The 15,177-nt window shown below is 43.4% G+C and overlaps 1 protein-coding gene across 14 annotated transcripts in view; it reads right to left on the bottom strand.

The window, feature by feature from the left end:
* ahdc1 (AT hook, DNA binding motif, containing 1) overlaps nt 1-15,177 on the bottom strand; it is a 282,613-nt gene that overhangs the window by 110,982 nt on the left and 156,454 nt on the right. The window contains exon 1 of one of the 14 annotated variants that reach the window (XM_073028326.1): nt 3,915-3,935. The exons of 12 other annotated variants lie outside the window; for them this stretch is intronic. The gene's annotated coding sequence lies outside the window, so the exon portion shown is untranslated. Of the gene's footprint in view, nt 1-3,914; nt 3,936-15,177 lie in introns of those variants that run through there. One more of the 14 variants, XM_073028320.1, reaches the window with a different exon arrangement.

The raw sequence follows: 15,177 nt of genomic DNA, 5'->3' as shown, positions 1-15,177 counted from the left end.
TGTTGCTCCAAGATCTCCAGCATCTGCAGAATGCTGAGGGAAACCTTGACTTGACACATTAATTCTCATTTCTCTCACTGTTCCTATTGCATAACCTGCGTGTTTCCAACACTTCCTCCTTCATTTCAGCTCAGTGGGTAAATCCAGGGAGTAACTCAGGACAGCGTGCTGAACAATTAACAAGGGAATAGGATGGAGTCAATTTAATCATGAGCAAATAAATGGAATCCAATTGCATTCTGAAGATGATGGAGTGTCTTCCAGTTAAAGGCTGTACAAGGATTAAAGGTTTTTAATTTAAGTAAGAATTCATCCCAATAAACTGGGCAGGCCGCAGTAGCATAGTGTAACAATTTTACAGCACAGGTAAAGTAGGTTCAGTCCCACTGCTGTCTGTGAGGAATTTGTATGCTCTCCCCACAACCATGTGGACCTCCTCCAGGTGCTCTGGTTTCCTCCCACATTCTAAAGATGTACAAGTTAGGGTTAGTAAGTTGTGGGCATGCAATGTTGGCACCAAAAGCATGGTTATGCTTGCAGTCTGCCCCTCAGTACAAGCTTGAACTGTGGTGGTTGTTGACGGAAAGAAGCACTTTATGTTTCGATGTACAGCTGATAAATAAATGAATGAACTTAGATATACCCATGCAATAAAATTATAAAGCTAGGGAACAAGTAGAGAGCTCTGCCATATTATCCAAAAATAGTGGTTATTTAGTAGTGAAATGGGAAAACATTTTGCCACAAAGATTTGCAACATTCCACTCTAGATAACTTTAAAGGTTCTGCAGATGCTGGAAATCCAGAACAGCACACACAAAATGCTGGAGGAATACAGTTTATTGTAATATGTAAATTAATAGACAGTTTACGTTTCGGGCCGAGACCCTTCATCAGGACTGAGGAGGCAGGGGGAGATGACAGAATAAAAAGGTGGAGAGAGAGGCAGAAAGACTAGCTAGAGATAATAGGTGAAGTCAGGTGGGTGGGAAAGGTAAAGAGCTGGAGAGGTAAGAATCTGATAGGAGAGGAGAGTAGACTGTAGGAGAAAGGGAAGGAGGAGGGGACCTGGGGGAGGTGATAAACAGATGAGAAGAGATAAAAGGCCAGAGTGGGGAACAGAAGAATAGGAGAGAAGGATAGGAGAAAGATAGGAGAGATAGGAGATAGAAAAACCTTCCTTTTTTTTACCGGAAGGAGAAATTAATATTCATGTCATCAGATTCTACCCAGATAGAATATAAGGTGTTGTTCTTCCACCCTGAGGCTGTCCTCATCTTGACACAAGAGGAGGCCATGGACTAACATGTTGGAACAGGAATGGGGATGGGAATTAAAATGGCTGGCCACCAGGAAATTCTGCTTTTGGTGAAGCCTGATGAGTTGTGGGGGGGGGGGGGGTGGTGTGATGAAGTACATATAACTAGGGTGCCTAAGACTTTGGCACAGGACTGTATTTGTCAATGTGGAATGGAGACCGAGTTTGTAAATCTGGTGGGAGCAAAGTATGTTGGGAATGGCGAGGGTGGAGTACCACGGGAGGGGTGTGGGAAAGGTGACAAAAATGAGTGTCGGGGACGGGGGAGAGGGGGCTTGCACTGGTGCAGACACACCTAGCCCTGAGACACCAAACAAGGTCATTTGATTCCAAACAATTGGCTTATTGATAATTACACAATGTCCCTCTGGTGCTTCCCGCTCCCTTCCCTTTCCTTTCCCTTTTTCCCTGCCCCCTGCTCACTCTCAGTCCACAATAGATACCCATATCAGAATCAGATTTATCATCACTCACATCTGTCACGAATTGTTTTTGTATCGGCAGTATAGAGCAATACATAAACTCACCCTTGCTACATATGTGTGCCCAAGACTTTCGCAGAGTTCTGTACATCCTTGTTATTAAAGGTATTAGGGAAAATGGAGCAAATGAACAAATAAACTTGGGTACACATCTTGACTGAACTTGAATCCAATGACCTATTTCTCTGTGGTGCTGTGTTCTACAAGCTGTATCTGAGAGGTGGGCCATTGGTTTCAGATGAGCAAAAGAGTCTGATTGGGTTTAGGTCTCGCCTTGAGCTCTCAACCCTAAATTCAAATCATCTGCTCCCTGCCGTGGGTGGTACGATGTGTGCTGGTTGTCCCATTTCCCAGTGTGCCCACAGCACCAGACTTCAGATGCAGATCACTGACTGACTTGAGGATAGTGACCGAGCACTACATTAACCGAATTCCAACCACAGCAGCTACCAGAGCTTAATCATTACCAAACAGCAACGCCCTCTTTACTGCAGCCATGGATAGCACTTGGGCCTTCAATGCTGGCTGCATGTCTTTCATGCCAAATCCACCATCCAACCCTTCCCTACGACATTACCTCCACATGCCATTCACATCTTCTGGTTGGAGCCAATGGCCTCCTCTACCGCCATGATGAGGCCAAACTCAGGCTGGAGGAGCAACTCCTCGTATTTCACCTGGATAGCCACAGCTTGATGGCATGCACTTCAATTTTTCTGATTTTCTATAATGTCTCTCCCATCTCTTGCCTTTTCACTTTCTCCATTCCCCATTCTGGTATGCTTCATCGACAACTGCATTAGTGCTGCTTCTTGCAACCATACTGACCTCGTCAACTTCATAAACTTTACCTCTGACTTCCACCCTGCCCTCAAATTTATCTGGTTCATTTACGACCCCTCCCTCCCCTTTCTCAATCTATCTGTGTCTATCTCTGGAGACAGCTTATTTACTGATGTCTATTTTAAACGCATGGACTCTCACAGCTACCTGGATTATACCTGTTCCCACACTGTTACTTCTAAAAATGCTATCCCCATCTCTCAATTCCTCCATTTCCACACATCTGTTTTCAGGATGAGGATTTTCATCCCAGAACTAAGGAAATGTCCTCCTTCTTCAAAGAAAGGGGCTTCCCTTCTATTTCACACACATCTGCCCTCACTCATCCTCCTACCACCCCACCAACAATAGGGTTTCTCTTGACCTCATGTACCACCCCACCAGCCTCCACGTCCAGCACAAAATTCTCTGTAACTTCTGCCATCTCTGACTGGATTCCACCACCACGCACATCTTTCCCTCCCCCAACTTCCTGCTTTCCACAGGGATCGCTCACTATGCGACTTGTTTGTCCATTCATCTCTCCCCACTGGTCTCCCTCCTGGGACTTATCCTTGCAAGCGGAATGTGTGCTACACCTGCTCGTACACCTTCTCCCTCACTACCACTCAGGGCCCCAAACAGTTCTTCCAGGTGAGGCAACACTTCACCTGTGAGTCTGTTGGGGTCCTGTACTGTATCCGGTGCTCCTGGTGTGGCCTCCTGTATATCGGTGAGACCCGACATAGCCTGGGAGACCTCTTTGCCAAGCATCTACGCTCCGTCTGCCAGAAAAAGTGGGGTCTCCCAGTGGCCATCCATTTTAATTTCACTTCCCATTCCTAGTCCAACATGTCAGTTTATGACCTCCTCTATGTTGTGATGAGGCTACACTCAGGTTGGAGGATCAACAGTTTATATTCCTTTTGGGTAGCTTCCAACCTGCTGGCAGGAACATTGATTTCTCGAACTTCTGGTAATGCCCCCCTCATCTTCACTGTTCCCCATTCCCATTTCCCTCTCTCACCTTATCTCCTGCCCTGGCCATCACCTCCCTTTGGCACTCCTCCCCTCTTTCTTTCTTTCTTCCTTGGCCTTTTGGCCTTCCTATCAGATTCCCCTTCTCCAGCCCTGTATCTTTTTCACAAATTAAGTTACAAGCTCTCCCCCTCTCTCGGTTTTACCCTTCGCCTGTGTTTGATCCTTCCCTCCCACCACCTTCTTACTCTGACTCCTCATCTTTTTTCCTCCGGTTCCTGATGAAGGGTCTTCGACTGTAGATAGTGCCTGACCTGCTGAGTTCCTCCAGCATTATGTGTGCGTTGCTTGGATTTCCGGCATCTGCAGATTTTCTCTTGTTCATTGCAGTAAGAAACGTTGTGTGAAGAGGACGAATTTCAGTGATATACTGTATACATACTCTGATATTTAAAGTATTTGGAAACTTGAATCATTGTCTTGTTTGAATTAATTGGTTTCTGAAAGATGTTACTTGCTTTTACTTCAATCGCAAGGTTATAATTATGAAGATGAAGAATTTGAAGCTGCATTGAAAGGCGTTCAGACTCATTGAGAATGGAATTGAATAAACTCAGCCTTGCTTCATAATGAATTCACTTATGGAACAGTTATATGTTGACTCTCCTCGTGACAATAAGTCTTGTAGTCAACAATACGTATGAAATGCATGCCTCACAGGTCTGTGAGAATTCACGATAGCACACACGGTTGAGAGGTCACATGGCTGCCGTTGATCTCAACTACAAGAATGCTTGATCTGGCCTCACTCAGGAGGCAGCATATGCTAGCCTACACAGAGGGAATCGGCCTCACCAATCTGGATGTGCCCTCTCCTTGTTGCTACCTTCGGGGAGGAGGTACAGAAGCCTGAAGACTCACAATCAGTGATTCAGGAACAGCATCTTCCCCTCTGCCATGTGATTTCTGAATGGTCCATGAACACTGCCTTGTTAGCATCACGCAAAGGTGCCGGAGTGACTCTGCAGGTCAGGCAGCATCTATGGAGGAAAATGGACAGTCGGCGTTTAGGGTCGAGATCCTTTGTCTGGATTGTCTATTTCCCTCTACAGATTCTTCTCAACCTGCTAAGTTCCTCTAGTACAGGAGATCCTAACCTTTTATATGCCATGGACCAATACCATAAAGCAAGGAGTCTGTGGACCCCAGCTGGGAACTGCTGCTCTTCTATTATGTGTGTCCTTCCACATTTCCAGCGTCTGATGTTTCTTGAGCTCCAACTCATAAACACAGGAGATTCTGCTGGGGAGTTTGAGCAATGCACATAAAATGCTGGAGGAACTCTGCTGGTCAGGCAGCGTCTACAGAGGGGAATGAACAGTCGACATCTTGTGCCGAAATCCTTCATCAGGAATGATACAGGGTCATAAACACAAGGGAAATCCAGAGCAGCACACACAAAATACTATAAGAACTCAGCAGGTCAGGCAGCAGCAACGGAGGGGAATAGACTGTTAATATTTCAGGCTGAACCCCTCCATCAGGGGGAGCACATCTGCCTCCACAATGCTGAAGTCTTCCAATAGTTTGCTTTATTTTAACAAAATAATTATTTTCTGAACTGAGCTGTTCCCACAATCTACCTACAGACCAATTTCAAGAATTCTTCATTTCATATTCTGAATATTTATTGCTTATTTGTTTATTATTATTTTTATTGTAGTTTTATTTTTCTATTTGCGCAGTTTTTTTGTCTTTCACACATTGATTGCTTCTCCTTCTTGTGTGCGGTCTTTCATTCATTCTATTGTGTGTCTTTATATTTACTGTGAACGCCCACAGAAAATGAATCTCAGGGATATATATGGTGACATATATGTACTTTGATAATAAATTTACTTTGAACTACACTGAAATGAAAACTGAAAGAAAGGAAATTGTACACAAGTATCCGCTGTACCTTTTTATAAGTTCAGTTTTGTTCAGTGCCTTGTTCTGATTCATTTTAAATCTTGTTCATTCTCCCCACCACCACCACCACCGCCGCTCTGATTCCAATATTTTGTCTCTGACTGCCTTCGCTCCTTGTCTCCATCTGCTTCCACTGCCAGCTTGTGTTTTTCATCTACATCAACCTCATCTTCCCAAATGCAGACCCCACGCAATTGTGCACAGCAGCCTATACTTCCACTGGGTTCTCTGCACAGAGCAGCCTCAGAATCAGAATCAGGTTTAATACCACCAGCATAAGCCATGAAACTTGTCGTCTTTGCGGCAGCGGTACAGTGCAATACATAATAACAGAGAAAAAAACGTGAGTCACAGTAAGTGTGTGTGTGTGTATATATACACATTTATATGTATATACATACAAATATATATGTTAAATAAGTAGTGGAAAGAATAGAAATAAAAAAGTAGTGAGGTAGTGTTCATGGGTTCAATGTCCATTCAGAAATCGGGTGGTAGAGGGGAAGAAGCTGTTCCTGAATCGCTGAACGTGTGCCTTCAGGCTCCAGGAACTTCATCCTGATGGTAACAATGAGAAAAGGACCAAATAGCCTAGTTCTGTGCCTACGTCTTATAGTTTTCCTGTGATTACCAACAGCTTTGAGGTACTAGAGCAGCACACACAAAAAGCTGGAGGAGCTCAGCGAATAGACAGCTGACGTTTTGGACTGAGACCCTTCTTCAGGACTGAGTGAAAGAAAGGCTCTTGAAAATGCCAAATTACCAAAATGCACTGATCTATAGAGGATTATTGACCATCAGCTCGGACAACAGCGGCTCAGGGTTCAGCATGTCTTGGACATGAAGACATAGAGTGTACAGTACAGAAACAGGCCCCTCTGCCTATTCGAACCATGCTTACCTGTGTGTTCATCTGCACTGATCCCATTTGCTTGCACAGTGTACATACCCTTCCACACCTGGCCTATTTAAGTGTCTAAATTCCCTTACATGTTGCGATTGTATCTGATTCTACTACTTCTTCTAATAGCACTTTCTAGATAATAACCATCCTCTGTGCAAAAACAAACCTTCCCCTCAAATCTCCTTCCTCTCACCTTAAATCTACACCATCTCATTTTTGTTAATCCTATTGTGACTCACTGGTCTATCTGTGCCTTTTATAAACTCATACACCTCTGTCAGATCAGCCTTCAGCCTTTTTCACTCCAGGGAAAATCGTTAAGTTTATTCTGCATTCAGTTGTTGCTTTTCCTCTTATTCAAGAACCAGATGGTTGAGGGGCAGTAAGTGTTCTTGAAGCATATGGTTGTTGCTTTTTCCTTGCACTGCCCCTCAATGTAATGATGTGATGAAATAATCTGTACGGATTGCATGCAAAACCAAGTTTTGCCAAAGACTCCAGCAAGTTTCTGCAGATGTGAGCTAGAGAGCGTTTTGACTGGTTGCATCACTAGCTGGTATGGAGGCTCCAATGCAGAAGGTTGGAAACTCAGCCAGCTCCATCACAGGCACAACTCTTCCCACCATTGAGGATATCTTCAACAGATGGTGCCTCAAGAAGAAAGCATCCATCATTAAGGACCCTCACCAAGGACCCAATCCTCTTCTCATTGCTATCACCAGTAAGGTGTTACAGCAGCCTGAAATTAACAAACGATTTAGAAGCAGCTTCTTCCCCTCTGCCATTGTGAACAGTGCATGAACTATTCACTATTCCACTTACACATTAAGTATTTAGTTTTTATAACTAATAGTAATTTTTATGCCTTGCATTGTACGGCTGCTGCAAAGCAACAAATCTCAAAACATATGCACGAGAAAGTCTGCAGACGCTGGAAATCCAGAACAACGCACACAAAATGCCAGAGGAACTTAGCAGGCCAGAAGCAACAATGGAAATGAACAAACAGTCGATGTTTCAGGAAAAGACCCTTCTTCATGACTGAGAAGGAAGGGGTGAATTGCCAGAATAAAAAGGTGGGAGGATGGAAAAAAAGGCTAGCAGGAAGGTGATGAGTGAAGCCAGGTGGGTGGGAAAGGTAAAGGGCTGGAGAAGAAGGAATCTGATAGGAGAGGAGGGGACCATAGGAGAAAGAGAAGGAAGAAGGGTCCGGGGGGGGGGGGGGGTGGTGGTGATAGGCAAGTGAGAAGAGGTAAGAGGCCAGAATGAGATATAGAAGAAGAGGGGAGGGGTGGGAATTACTTTTTTTAACCGGAAGAAATCAATATTCATGCCATCAGATTAGAGGCTACCCAGACAGAAAATAAGATGTTGCTCCTCCATCCTGAGAATGGCCTCATCTTTGCATAAGAGGAGGACATGGACTGACATGTCAGAACGGGAATGAGAATGGGAATTAAAATCTTTGGCCACCAGAAAGTCCCACTTACATATGTCAGTGATCATAAACCTGATACTGAAGGTATTTATAGATGTTTTATTTCTTTTTACTGTTAATCTTTCTGAAGTTATATTACTTAAATTTGTTTAAGTAGCTGTTAAATATCTCCGACTATCTGTCGTGGATGGCAGTGAGTTGTCCAAAGCTGTTGAACAGCTCCAGTGAAGGACCCTGGGATCAACTACCTATGTCCTAGTCACTGCTCGAGTTTGTCTGACTTGGCCAGATAACTGTCAGATGAGGATGGACAGCGTGCTCCGGGAGATGTGAGCACAGGTGGGTGACAAGTCTGGCAGGTATGACAACTGAGCCCCATATCTCCAAGTGGGCTCATTCAGGGAGGTAAACTTGAAGCTCCTGATGACCTGCGTGCGTTATAAATGATCCAAAACAAAATGCCTGGTAAAGATTTCATACTTTCTGAAAAAAATAAACCATCAGGGGATTTGAATTTCTTGCTGAACACCCACAAAACTTGCTGTTTTATTTTTTAGTAAACCACTGAGTCACAGACTGAATCCTCTACATAGAATAAATAAACAGGGCCCTAAAGGAGTTCAAGCGTCCCAAGTAACTGCAATGTTTGCTTTATAAAGTTGACAATTTCCAATTCAAACAATCTTGTTACAGCAAAACTTTTGATCCAACAACGGACTGCTGTGGTGATAGAATCTCACTATGAACTAGATTTCAGTGCGGAACATCAACCTCTCACACAGACCAATGCAAAATAAACACTCAGTGGAAAGGGCAGTCCTCTATTTTAGTGTTTTCAGTTTGAATACACAATTCTCTGAAACACAAAACTCTTCAAGACTTCACACATTACGCTGCTAAATTCCACAAACTGTTCTGTAACATAGCCCAATTGGGTTCACCAAATCTGTTCAGCTAACCGGTTGCAGAATTGGCCAGAGAAATGGCAGATGGAGTTTAACCTAGCCAAACATAAAGCATTGCACCTTAGTAGGTAAAATCTAAAGACCACAAGACATAGGAGCAGAATTAGCCCATTTGACCCATCAGCTCTGCTCCACCATTACATCATGGCTGATTCATTTTTCCTCTCAACCCCATTCTTCTGTCCTCTCCCTGCAACCTCTGACGCTCTGACTAATCAAGAACCTATCTACCTCCGGTTTAAATATACCCAATGACTCGGCCGCCATAGCTGTCTGTAGCAATGAATTCCACAGTCACCACACTCTGGCTAAAGAAATCTCTCCTCACCTCCGTGCTAAATATTTGACCCTCTAATTCTGAGGTTGTGCCCTCTGGTCCTAGAATACCCTTCAATAGGTACAACTATTAGTACTCAGCCAGGTATCCCAACTGGGCCTGTTGCTTTCCATGGGTTCACCCTCCTGAAGGATGCTCTCACGTCGGCCTCAGAGACTGAAATCCCAGAGTCTTCAAGGGGTTTGTGAGTTCATGAAGGTTCCTCCAAGTTTTGACAGTCAAAGGCATAGATGGTATTGAGCTCATTTGGAAGCAAAACCTTGTTGTCACCTACGTTGCTTGGCTTTCGTACAAGGCTTCGCTTCCAGATGAAGGTAGAGAGGATAAAATAGCTGAGGTAGGGTGCAACATTTTGAAAATTGATTCATTTTTCAGGATCTGCCCATGGGTGACAGCTGAGTGGCTTGTCAGACCATTTCAGAAGGCATTTCCTTTTTACCGTCAACCACAGGGAGGCTTTCTGGAGTCACATGGCGATTTCTTCCCTTCATTGAATTTGAACCGTTGTCTCTGCATGACAAGTTAGATAAACTTAACCACTGTACTTCCATCCTACTCATAGAGGAACATGAAGTAAGTTAAATCAAAGGTACGAATTGGCAGAGAATACTGGAGTACAGAACTTGTACAGGTAGAAGGGATTGGTTCATAGGTGTCATCATCTCAGAGGATTGACCCTGGTTCAACACACTGATGCCATTAGGAAGAAGGCATGCCACTGGCTTTACTTCATTAGAAGTTTGAGGAATTTGGTATGTCACCAAAGACTTGCAATCTTCTACAGGTGTGCGATGGAGGGCATTCTGACTGATATGGAAGCTCCAATGTGCAGGATTACAAGAAGAAGCTCCAGAGGTTTGTAGATCCATCTAGCTCCATCACAGGCACAACCCTCTACCTTCTTGGGACACCACCTCTTGAAGATGTCCCATTTTCAAGAAGTGTTGTCTCAAGAAGGTGGCATCCATCATTAAAGACCCTCACTATCTGGGTATGTCCTCTGCTCATTACTATCATCAGGAAGGAGATAAAGAACGTTGAAGACCCACATTCAATGTTTTAGGAAGACCTTTTTCCCCTCTGCCATCAGTTTCTGGAAAGGTCCATGTAACTTTTTATGCTTTGCACTGTAGTGCTGCCACAAAACAACAAATTTCATTGTATACGTCAATGATAATAAACGTAAAATAGCCATCATGGTTAGCACAGGCATTATCCTGTGAGGCTGTTCCTGTGCTGGACTGTTCTGTGTTAACTCACTAGGGCACCAGGTGAACCAGTGTTTGAGGTAATTGTTGTACTGAATTGCCGACAGTAAAATCAAATCAAGAAAAGAGACTACACACAGGTCGGGGTGAGAGATTTAAAGAGAAGCGCTTGTGGGCTTCCGGCTTTTTCCAGCGGCCCAATCAAATTGTGATTCATTGGCACAGACAAGTAAAAATACGGCAGAGACAAGAAGAGCGGCCGTTGTCGGAGAAGACTAGTGTTGGATTGGGGAGGCTTTGGCTCAACAGGCTTGGGCGACGTAAGTTTCTTCACCATCAATCTTCGTCTGTTAGTGCAGTGAGCATGGCTCCAGGGGCTGTGTTGTATTTTTTGTTTGCTTGTATTTTTGTACAATTAGATGACAATAAACTTGAACTTGAACAAAACCAGTTAGTTAAACTTCTGCTACTCTCCATTCATGGTCAAAACCCAACACTTTAAAAAGAAACCCAAGCTAATGAACAGGAAAAAAAAATCTCATATGAGAGCAGAGACTAGAGGAAATTGAACTGCCGAGATATCTGAATGATAATGTTACACGTTTAAAGTTACTCCAGTAGCCCAAGGGACAATCTCATTTACAGGCACAGAAACAGTCAGTATGAGCTTTGGTACAGCTCAGAGCTAAATTTATTTTAACCTCGAAGATCTTCACTGCTTTGGGACCAATAACTGACACCATACATAGTCTGTTAGTGGGTACTGTCAGTCTTGGCAGATTATTGCTTACTGATGCCAAGTATTCTCTAATATTATTCCATTGGATATGGGCTCTTTCACCAACTCTGCAAATCCACTTCATTCTCTCCTTTCCTGACAGCACCAACTTTTTTCTCAAGCACTGCTTCTCACCCTCTGATCTTCAGTCTGGTTCACAGTGCCTGGCCTTGTATGGGAACATCAATGCCTTTGAATGGGAAATCCTATGAAAAGTAGCGGATTTGGCCCAATGCATCGTGGGAAAAGCCCTCCCAACCACTGAGCACATCTACACAAAACATTGTCGTAAGAAAGCTGCATCTATCACCACCTAGACTATATTCTTTTCTTGTTGCTGACATCAGGCAGAAGGTACATGAGCCTCAGAACTTAGACCACCAGGTTCAAGAACAGTTATTACCCCTTAACCAGCAGGCACTTGAACAAAAGAGAATAATTACACTCATCTATTGAGATGTTCCCACAACCAATGATTTCACTTGAAGGACTCTTTATCTTGTTATTTCATGCTCTCGTTATTTATTGCTACTTGTATATATTTGCACTTGCACAGCTTTTTGTCTTCTGTGCTCTTGTTCTTTCATTGATCCTGTTCATTGATTCTATAGATTTGCTGAGTATGCCCACAGGAAACAGAATCTCAGGCTTGTATGTGGTGACATGCATGTACCCTGATAATAAATTCTACTTTCAACTTTGAACACTGAGGATGGACAGAGCAGCAAGAAGTGGCAGAGTGAGACTGTAAAGATGGACCCTGTCCTAAACTGGTAAATACAAACATCTCCAAGGAGAAAACAATGATCAACTGAAAAACCCATCTCATTGATAGCTCTCCTTAACCCCAACAACTTCCTTTGGCACTCATTCTTGGCTGAGATCAGCAAACTCAGTGATGAGTTGAGAACTGATGTCTCAACAAGACAGTTCCTGAAATCTTGATCATTTGACTGTTTTATATTCTTGCATTTTCTTATCATTCTGTTATATATACATTTAGAACACCTTCTTACCAGTTTTGTAAATTTAAGAGTGGAATATTTCTACAAAACAAAATGGGAATTGGAACAGAGAGTTTACAAAGCAACACACACAAGATCTTGGAGGAACTCAGCAGGTCAGGCAGCATCTATGGAAATTGGTAAATAGTCAACGTTTCAGGCTGAGACCCTTCTTCAGCACTGGAAAAGAAGGGGGAAGAATCCATAATAAAAAGATGGGGAAGGAGAAGGAAGGAAGCTAGTAGGTGATTGGTGAAACCAGGTAGGTGACGAAGATAAAGGCCCAGAGAGGAAGGAATCTGATAGGAGAAGGGAATATACCATAGGAGAAAGGGAAGGAGGTGACAGGCAGCTGAGATGAGGTAAGAGGCCAGAGTGAGGAATAGATGAGGAGATGGAGAGAGACTTTTTTTTACTGGAAGGAGAAATTAATATTCATGCCATCAGGTTGGAGGCTACCTAGACGGAATAAAATGTGTTGCTCCTTCACCCTGAGGGTGGCCTCATCTTGGCACAAGTGGAGGACATGGACTGATATGTAGAACAGGAACTGGAATGGCAATTAAAATGTTTAGCCACTCAGAAGGAAAATTACATCCTAAACATGGCCTCCGCTCCAGCACCAGCAAGCACAGGAAGGACTTCTTCCTTGAGGCTGTGACCCTGATGAACCTCACATCACAGCACTAAGCAGTATTGCACCCATATTGTACTGTCTCAGTACTTTTATATTTGTGTGCTGTAGCACTTACTTTTTAGTCGCAGTTAATTTGTAAATAACACTATTCTTTGCATTTCTGGTTAGATGCTAACTGCATTTCATTTGGCTTTGTATCTGTACTCGGCACAATGACAATAAAGTTAAATCTAATCTAATTTAAACATATTTATAACAACTCTGGAGTGTAGGAGAATGAGGGGAGATTTGATAGAGGTATACAAAGTTATGAAGGGTAGTGATTGGGGAAATGCAAAGGGGCTTTTTCCACAGAGGTTAGTTGAGACTAGAACTAGAGGTCATGGGTTAAGGGTGAAAGGTGAAATGTTTAAGGGGACATGAAGGGAATCTTCTTCACTCATGAGCTGCCAGCCGAAGTGATGCATGCATGTTTGATTGCAACACTTAAGACAACTTTGGAAAAGTACGTGGATGGGCGGGGTATGGAGGGCAACGGCCCGGGTGCGGGTCAACAGGACAAGGCAGAATAACAGTTTGGCGTGGACTACATGGCCCAAAGGGCCTGTTTCTATGCTGTAGCTCTCTGTGATTCTATAACCAATGCATTGAGATTAGCCTTTGGATGCAGAAGCCAATGGAATAGCAGCTGGAGAAGTGAGAGTTAGATCGGTTAGCAGTTCCCACTTTCTCCACTTGCATCCGTGATCTGCACTTTGCACAGGTGCATAAATTTACACTCTTGGAACCAGCAGGGGTGTGACACTCCATCATCATCAGACACTAGTTAAAACAACAGGAATTGGAATTGCCAATAATAAACCAATTCCAATTTCCAAGCAGCTTCCCAAACTAATTGTAGTTGTAGGAGCCACGTATCTGTTCTCTACTGGCTTTGTATTCTGCGTTGCACATTTATTACAGTCACTACTCACATTAGCAATGAGTATGGTAAAGCCAAAAGGAGTAAGTTACGTATTCTTGCTTATTTTGTGGCAGTTTGCAGCTTGGGACCAGCGGAGGTCATATCTTGGCTGACTGCTGAGATAGCATTTAATATTGCTTCAAGACTGTATGTTTGCTAATTACTAATAAAATATTAGACTCTTTGGAACAATCATTTCATTGGAGCTGAGGGAGTGTCATGCAAATATAAAAGCCCCATGACAGTTGCGGGCTACAGTTGTACAGACACGGGGAAGTACATCATAGAAGCAGGCCCTTTGGTCCATTGAGTCCATGCCAAACTATTTAAAGTGCTTACACCCATCAACCTGCACTGAGACCATAGCCCTCTATATCCTTACTATCCATGTACCTATCCAAACTTCTCTTAAATGTTGAAATCAAAAATCGCATCCATCACTTGGGCTGGCTACTCGTTCCACACTCTCACCACCCTCTGAGTGAAGAAGTTTCCCCTCCTGTTCTCCTTAAACATTTCACCTTTCAACTTTAACCCATGATCCCCAGTTGCTCGTGGCAATTGTTCTAATTTTTGGATTGTTTTTTGCTGGAATGCTAGTTTCCAGCACTAGATGTGGGGCAGTTTAGGTCTTCAAGTGTACATCCAGTCGCATTCTGAAGGGTCCTCCTTCTCCTGCCCTTTCAGAGAGATCCACACAGATCCCTGGTGAAACTCCATCTTCACCTTCATACTAAACTTCCTGTTGGTTGCAACTTGAACAGCTTATCATATGAAGAGCATTTGATGGCTCTGGGCATGTATTCACTAGAATTCAGAAGAATGAGGGGTGATCTAATTCAGTGGTCCCCAAGCACTGGGCCACGGCCCGGTACCACTCCGCGGCCTGGTGGTTGGGGACCACTGATCTAATTGAAACCTATCAAATGGTGAAAGGCCTTGACAGAGTGGATATGCAGAAGATATTTCTAATGGTGGGAGAGTCACAGGTTCAGAATAGAGTGGCGTCACTTTAGAACATTGATAAGGAGGAATTAGCCAGCAAGTGGTGAACCTGTGGAATTTGTTGCCGGGGCGGCTGTGGAGAAAAAAATAATGATTTATTTACTTATTATTTTTTAATTTTTTTTTTTCTCTGTTAGATTCTGTATTGCTTTGAACTGCTACTGCTAAGTTAACATATTACACGTCACATGCCGGTAATAAGAAGCCTGATTCTGATAACAGAATCGATGAAACACTGCCCAATTTAGTCATTCAACCAGTGTGCAGAAGACAAAAATGTTCAAAAACATAAATACTGTATACTAAAAGAAAGTGAGGTAGTGTCCAATGTCCATTTAGGAATTGGATGGCAGAGAGGAAGAAGCT

The sequence above is a fragment of the Hemitrygon akajei genome, chromosome 24 (assembly GCF_048418815.1).
Source record: "Hemitrygon akajei chromosome 24, sHemAka1.3, whole genome shotgun sequence".
In the NCBI taxonomy this organism is placed as follows: Eukaryota; Metazoa; Chordata; class Chondrichthyes; order Myliobatiformes; family Dasyatidae; genus Hemitrygon; species Hemitrygon akajei.
Note: the sequence above shows the minus strand (reverse complement) of the source record. Positions and strands in the feature narration are given on the sequence as shown.